Consider the following 8,297-nt stretch of genomic DNA (forward strand, 5'->3'; position numbering starts at 1 on the left):
CACAGTGGCTGGCATCTCCCATCTCCATGGGGGAGCTCAAATGTGCCCTGATGGATGGTTTTCAGGATATGTCCATGTACCTTTGCGGGGGATGTCTCTCTCAAGGCAGCTCTGAAGACTGTGGAAACATTTTTGTGTGGTCCGATTTGTGCACAGGGAAGGGGAGAAAGGTGGTTCGTTTGCAAGGAAGTTGGTTCATAAGGGGTCGTTTTTTATCAACCCAAGCAGCCAGATGAGTCATGTCTTCTGTGTCCCCAGCTTGGCTGAGGGGCAGGAGAATGAACACAACTGGCAGAGGGTAGAGAAAGGAGGTCAGAGGACTGATGACATGCCAGCCAGTTCCATTTCCAGACTTCATTTCCCTAATTCTTTCACTCATAGGTGCATGCCAGGAACACGGGTTGTGGGAAAGGCTTTCAGAAACACACCTGGAGATAAAAATTCACTTGTGTTGAAAGCTTCCCTCCTGGAAAAGAGAAGATGTATAGAAAGCTCACAGCTTCCCTCTCTCTGGGACTTTTGGGATCACCCAGCTTTACCCACGTCTTCTGGATGAGATATTATTAGCTTAATGGGAAAAGGATCTTCCAAAGAGCCCTCCACAAAGGATCAGCTTCATGAGGTCTTATGGTCCACTTGCGTCTTCCACCAAGAGATTAAAATCTATAACAGCTTTATCTTACCATCGAGCAAGGAAGACAGCAGCTCCCTCACATGAGGAAATTGAGGCACAGACACCCAAGTTCACATCCAAAATCAACTTCTCCTGTTTGGATTCTCATCTTGAAGTTTCCATGGCCACAAAATCAAATCACTTTGCGAACCTGCACAAAAAGCTAAAAGGAAGCTGTGCTCCCCTAGCTGATACAGCTGGAGTATCAAAGATGCTGATCTCTCATCACACCATCTACTATTTGCAGGAGGTACTGAGGCATTCAGTACCTCTGGAAAAAATCAGCCCTTGGGTAGGTCCTATTAAGGCTGAAAACCAGAGGCATTCAAAGAACAGAAGCCTTCCTGCAGTGGAAGCCATGGGACTTCCAAGATGCCCCAAGCCCAACTTTGCTGACTTCAAGGGGACCATTTCCCACAACAGAGGCAGCATGAGAACAGCTGGCTGGAACTAGAATAAGCAAAAAAGAAATGCAGCATTGCACCATTATACAAAAGGTCCTTGGGGACCTCCCTCCACAGAGCAACCATCCTGGATTCTACCCCACAGCACAGCAAGGACAAGAAGTGAGAGTGACTGCTGAGTCTCCATCCCGCACAGGGACAATGGGGCTGTAGGACTCGCTTTCAGATTGTTTCTCACGGCTTCCAGCGCTGAGCCCAGGCAGGTTGGACAACTCTGAGGACTTGCAGGAATCTTTCAGACAAGCAGAATCCATCTGAGTCACACGCACACGGCACGATGCCAAGGGTGGCTCATCCACTGGAAAAAAAAAAAAGAGAGAGAAAGAAATGCTAAGGGAGAAATAGCAAGTTTTGAAAAGCCACAAGAATTAACAGCTCATAGGCTGGAAAGGGGAGCAAAAGAAGAAGTCTATTCTCCCATGTTCACGTCACTAAAGCCAAGTATCCTTCATCCCCACTGGGAAGCAGCAAGCCACCTTACCACACATTAGCTTTGAGAGCATATGAAGGGGCAACCCACCCTGGATCTAAGGCCGTGACTGAGGTCTGCAGAGGAAGGGGTTGTCAAGTCAAAACTATCTGTTGCTGCAAAATCAGCTTGAACGAACTCCCTTTGATGGCACTGCAAAATGAAACAGTAAAAACCAAACCAGATGAACATGGGAAAGAAAAGCTGCCAAAAAAAAGGGAGTCCAAATCCCCAAATGACTGACTCAGTGCAGGAAATGGGCATCTAAAGAGGGAACTGCAGGCATCTGTAGGAGATCTAAGAAAAGACCAGCCCCACAAAAATGACTCTCCGTATTCCTCTTCTCCCACTTTTCAGAGGGAAGGGCACCAGAAATACCCGAACCCATGGACCTTCAGAGTGAGACACAGGGAAAGAGCTGAGCCATAGCACTGCCCTGAGATATTTAATCTCCACAAAACACTCCAGTGACTGCTTTGCACTGATGGGACAGCTATTCTCCCTTTCCAGCACTACACTGGGCACTAAGGGACACCCTGTCCCATACAGGCATCCTGCCCCTCCTCTGGACTGCGCCCATGAGCATCTACTCTTGTTTCTGACCCATGTAGCCAGTAGTACATAAGCCCTCACTTGAGGACAGTGGATGTTTATTTTGCATTCCCAGCAGTCATGCCAAGTTCTTTGTTCTCTCTGGCTCTCTTTCCCTTCCTTCCAGCTTGTGCCTTTTCCTGCTGTCCTCTTTTTCCTCACCACTGGCAACACGCAGGGGCCAGAACCTGGCAGTGCTCCTCTAGCTGCCCCCAAATTTCTTTGTGCTGCTCCCCTCCAGGAGAGCCCCCAGCAGCAAAACAAACACCAGGCTTTAATTGCAGTCAGATTCCTGGAGGGAGGATGCTTGCTCCAGAGAGGGGAAAAGAGTATTCAAAATTAAATGCCTTCAGTGCGACTCACCCCAGACTAATCTTATCATATCCCAGGCTGAATAGCCTCACACTCGTTGCCAACAAACAGACTCAAACAGACTTCCCAAGCTAGGAGATCTGATAAGCACAATGTGAGGATGACAGGTGGCTGCGATTGCCAGGCAAGTTCCCATCTGCACGAAGGGAGCTTATCTCTTCTGTCAAGATGGGACACACATACACTTCTGCTGCACAACAGCAGGGAAAAGCTAGTGGAGACCTGCTTTCTTGTCCTGAACATGCACGTAGCACTGCTTACAACACCATCCCTGAGGAACATCTCTATTATTCACTCAGCCTCATTAGGAAAGGCATGGGAATCTTTCCTGAACAGCTCTGTCAGAGACACAGCTTCCCTGAGAGCCGGCTCAGGATGAGCTGAAGAGCGCCTCACACTAGCTCTGTATGCCAGCAGGAGAAGCACAGCAGTCATAGGGAAGAAGTCTCATGGCCTACTCTTGAACCATGCTGTGACACCACAGCTTTCAACCCTATCAAATCCCAGCAAATGTCCTCCTCCCAAAATTCAGCTGGACCACTGCTGCTGGGAGCCAGAATACTCTAGATGCAAAGCTGCTCTGTTCGAGGAGGAGCAGCCTCTGTGGAAAGAGAAACAGCTTCTGCTAGAAGCATCTCCCCACCTCCAAGATGAGGGGGCTTGGGCTGCACATCAGGGACAGCAAATGGTTGCAGCAAGGTCCAGAACCTGGACACTGCTGCCTTTGAAAAGCCTGCAGAGCTGAGGGGAACAGCGAGCTGGTTGAACACAGCCCCTCCAAGTGGAGACAAGGCAAGGCAGAGGCTGGTCAAATGCACCTGCTCCTTCTTCTGGCTGGGGGACACATCTGTCAGCAGCACATTAAATGGGGAATACATGAGCTCTCTCCCTGTTCTGCTCCCTGACTGAGAAACCTGATGTGGCTTGGAGTGATGGGGGAAATAGGACACAGGTGTGTGTGCATGGGAAGTTCTTGCAGAAGCATGTGTTCCATGGGCTTCTTGTTCTGCCAGCCTCAGGCAGGAGAGCCAGAGGGGCAAATTCAGTGTGTTTTTGTGCCCTGTCTGATCCCTGCATCCAAGAACAGGCCCCCACACTGACATCATTTGCTTGGGCAACATTTTCTCCTAGTATCTAACCCACCCCACATGACAGAAGGTCAAATGCAGCCAGTGATGCATAGCATGGAGTATTGGACACTGAGTCACAGCCCACACTTCAGCCATACCCAGCAGACAGAGCATTTCCCAGTTTCAGTCTGGCACATACACTCCCATCCCACACACTCACCCACGACCTGTTGCTTGACATTCCCCAATCTTCAACGAGGGAAATGTGGAAAATTAGAGGATAAATATACAGGCTGCAGGGGACTGCACTTCAAAAACCTGCCTTCTGAAGGACCTGGGCTTACAGGGTGTAGCTGTTCCACCCTTGGTCCCAAAAGCCAAGGAGCAGAACACAGCTCACATCCATGGGGTTAAAAGCATGGCAACAAGGCTCTGTTGGGAACAGTCCCCAGCCCACCTGCTTCCCCAGCCATGCCTGGGTGCTGTGGCACTGCTCAAAACCAAGGCAGGGGGGTTGCTAACAACTGCATGACATGAGCCACCATCCTGAGGTAATGCTCGGGCCCAGCCCTGCTCCTGATGCACTTACTAAGACAGATGAAGCCAGAAGGACTAGAAAGGAGCCTATGAAAAGCCAGGTCCACCCTAGGGAAATCTGCGTATGCAGACTCAGCGTCTCCCTCCCCCTCCTCTTGGGTCACAGTTTTCTTTTTATCCCTAGCTCCACGTGCGCCATGCCCCAGCACTGGGATCGCTCTGCCCTGCTGCTCCTCACCATCACCAGCAGCAGGGCAGAAGCTGGCTGTAGTGCCAAGTGGCAGAGACTGAGCAGCCGGGCTGGAGGCAGGGCGCCGCCGGACTGCCTCCTCCTGCTGTTTCACAGCCCAGACTTAAGCCAGCACTGGAGTTTCCTAGGGAACCTGAGACAACTGCAGCCAAAACGGGATTGCTGGCAATGGGGGATTTTCAAGCCTGGGCCAAAACCCATTTATTCAAGCTCATCATGCCACACTTGAGCCAGCTGCACAGCCGAGTACACGTGCGTTTGGCACTGGGGCATTCTGCAGCGGGAATGCGTCCTCCCTGAGCCGTGCTGGAAAAGAGAGGCTGCACACGACTGCATCACTGAGCTCCCCGGGCGGCCGCTCCATTAAACATCCCCAGCAAACACTTCACTAAGTCGCACTTGGCTGTCGCCGCAATGCGGGGATGTGTTCATCATCCAGGCTTGGGGATTTGCTGCAGCTGGGCTCCCCCGTTTGCTTCAGGACGCCTAGCTTCGTGTTGCTGATTTCTGCTCAGGTCACGCTTGGGTGCCCGTGAAAAATGCCTTTGCAACAGGGTTTTTCTCCTTTTCCCTCCTGCTGTTCTTTGGAGCCAAACTCTATCTCAGCAAAATCCAGGCTCTTGAACTACTTTTTTTCCCCACAATACTTCTGCTCTCTAATCATGCCCCTTCCATCTGCCAGCTGCAATGCTGCAAGCAAGAGGTAAAGCAAGAATGGGTGAATCTGTTCACGTTTTCCAGTGCCTCTGCTGACTCCTGCGCACCGAGTGCACAGTATTGGTCATGGATCTGTTCCAGTCTGGCGCTGATCTCATCAGTAGTGCTGTGAATGACTCCATCGAGGCTCCCCCTTGCGGGCTCAGGGCCCTCGGTTCTCACTTCAGCCCCATAAATTCAAGCAGCTCTCTCTAACCTGGCAGTCTTCCTCTCCCTGTTCAGCTTTCAGCTACAAAACCTACCAGCCCCCAAGCCACAGCTACAATGAGAGCTTCTGTCCTGTCAGTTTTATTTCATCTTTGCCTGCTGCAGGTACAGCTCCTCAGCAGCAAGAGCGTTCCCATATTCTCAGAACATACCCCAAATGCACCAGACTTCGTTGGAAAGAAGCTATCAGCATCAGCAAACCCATTTGAGCTTTCCCCAGGGTGTAAGGAGACACTTTCACTCCCCAGACTGTCCAGAAGGGCACTGCTGCCTGCTCAGTCAAGGGATCAAGACACCCCTTGAGCTGGGAAGCAAGGCTTGAACATGAGGAAACAGGGAGCTGCACAGCTCACCTCTAACTCTGGTATTTGCTTCTCCCACTTGTCTCGCCGAGCCAGTTGCTCTAATGACAGAACCAATGCAGAAAGGAAAATTGGGATACAGAGGTCAAGGCAATTCCCCAGAGGAAGAAAATGCAAATTATATTCCCATGCTAACAACCAGGGAAACTGAGGCATCGACCATAGCTGAGTATTTCCCTGATTCTTGCTTCAAGACATGCTTAATTGCAGAGATCTAGCCAGGAGGTTTTCTGATCCCTTATCCAGCATCCTGTTTCCTCATTCTGCTCCTGTAGCTGCAGAAGGATGCCTTTGATCACCAGGGACAGGTCTTCCTACAGCTGAAAGGGAAACTGCTGAAAGAAATAGAAGGGAGCAATCCTGGTGGATGATTGCATACAACAAGAAAGTGCTGCATATGAAAGGGAAGGAGACATTTCCTATTAGAATAAAGGAGCTCAAACCTGCTCTCCCTCTAGAGAAGTATGCAACTCTATACTTGCCTCTCTAATTGCAACCCTCTGCTGGGAAAGGTGGTTAATAGTATTGCAAAAGGAAGGAGATTAGCCAAGGTCAGGGAATGGCAGGGCTGCAAATCCAGAGGATTGCGAAAAGAAGTGCATGGTCTGAGGTGATGTCAGGAGAGGTGCTGCCAGCTTGTTCCAAGAGAAAGTAGCAGAGTGAAAACTGAGCCAACCCCCCAGGAACTGGCTGCTGGACTCAGCCAGATCAGGAAAAGAAAAGCAAAAACAAAAACAAAACACCAAAGAAAAACAAACAAAAAAAGAATGAAGACCACAGTACCAAGCTTCAGGAAAGTGAAAGGTCTCTCACAGAACACCTTGCCAAAGAAAGAGGAATGTGATGGGGAAAGGGAAGTTCACATCCTGGGCCAGAGATGGTCACCCAAGAGGAAGCGCATACAAGCACATCTGAAAAACATCACAGGGTTCACATAAACACACACGGCAGAGAAACCAAACAAACATTGGGACTGAGAGGGGGTGATAGGGTGGTTCTGGCCGGAAGAAGACGACCTGGTGGGTGAAAACCCCTCTCCCAGGCGGACCGGCCACTCCTGTGAGGCCTTCCCTTCCTGATGGAGAGGGACGCGGCTTGTTTGGGATTCACCTCGAGTGTGCAAGCAGCAGGAGCTGCTCAGGCAGGCGCTCCCCTGCCTGCTGGTGCCCTCTGCGGGCGGCTGCTGTAGGGTCTGACAACCTGGGAGCCACACCTGGGACTGCACCCCTGAGCTGGGAGTGCATCCCTGAGCCACACCTGGAACTGCATCCCTGAGCCACACCTGGAACTGCATCCCTGAGCCACACCTGGGACTGCACCCCTGAGCTGGGACTGCATCCCTGAGCCACATCTGGAACAGCATCCCTGAGCTGGGACTGCATCCCTGAGCCACACCTGGGACTGCACCCCTGAGCTGGGACTGTATCCCTGAGCCATATCTGGGACTGCATCCCTGAGCCACACCTGGGACTGCATCCCTGAGCTGGGACTGCACCCCTGAGCCACACCTGGGACTGCATCCCTTTCCCGAACACAGGGCCATACTCTGACCCCATGAGCTGCGCTCATCCAGGCCTCTGGCTTGCACTTTCCTCCGCAACTGGCTACGAGCTAATTATAGCTCCAGTACTTTCCCTCTGGAGCGGTGTTAATTACAGCTTGGAGCGCCTCACTCCGTTCAAACCGAGCTCAAAATTCCAGCTGTCGGTAAAAATAAATCGAGGGGAGAAAGGTTGCTCTTCACACATCATCTAACCGCTCTAACAGGGAGCAAAGATTCAGATTCCGAACTCTTTTTCCACTGGCTGCACTTTGGGTCCTTGTTAGATGGAAAGCAGATGCACCAAAGGGGAAAGAGACTCCTAAATCTGTGAGAAATAAAGGCAAGGTGACCGCTGACAGGACTGTTATGCACGAGTTCACTCGCCATTGTTTGCAACCAGCCGAAAAGAGGTGCAGCCTTTCATTCATCCTGCACTTGCTAACCACTGGGTGTTGCTAAAGGAAGGAAAACAAACAGGCTTGAGACTCAGACAGACCGAAACCTGAGCAAAAGGGGGCTGTGTAAAACACCAGCCTGCAAAACCTCTCGTTCTGAGGCATCGCTGTGGGGGATGGAGAGATGCGTGCCTTCTATGCAGATCGTACATGACCTGAAGGGCTCCTAGAGATGACTTCAGGATTCTCAGAAAAATCAAAGGAATACTGACAGGCAGGGCTGACTCACAAGATTAAAATAACCTGCGTAAAACGTGCCTGAACACAGCAAAGGGAAGGATGTTGCAATTTTCTATGACAGGCACTTTAAAAGGGCTTTGTGATGCAAGGCAGTAACAGTTAAAAAAAGAACTACATTCAGGCGCCAAAAAGTGCTTTTTAATGACCAAAAAAGCCCTTACCAAAACAATGGGTATCCATCAGGAAAAGCCATTAGGCGTGACAACAGGGCAGTTCCCTGGTCAGCCGCGGGATTAGCACTGTAAATGAGTAACCCAGCACGGGAGCGCTGGGCTCAGACGCTTGTCTCCACATCCGAGCCCGGAACGCCCAAGGGGCTGCACTGTGCTCTGATCGCCGAGCCTCTG

The sequence above is a fragment of the Poecile atricapillus genome, chromosome W, assembly GCF_030490865.1.
Source record: "Poecile atricapillus isolate bPoeAtr1 chromosome W, bPoeAtr1.hap1, whole genome shotgun sequence".
Classification (NCBI taxonomy): Eukaryota; Metazoa; Chordata; class Aves; order Passeriformes; family Paridae; genus Poecile; species Poecile atricapillus.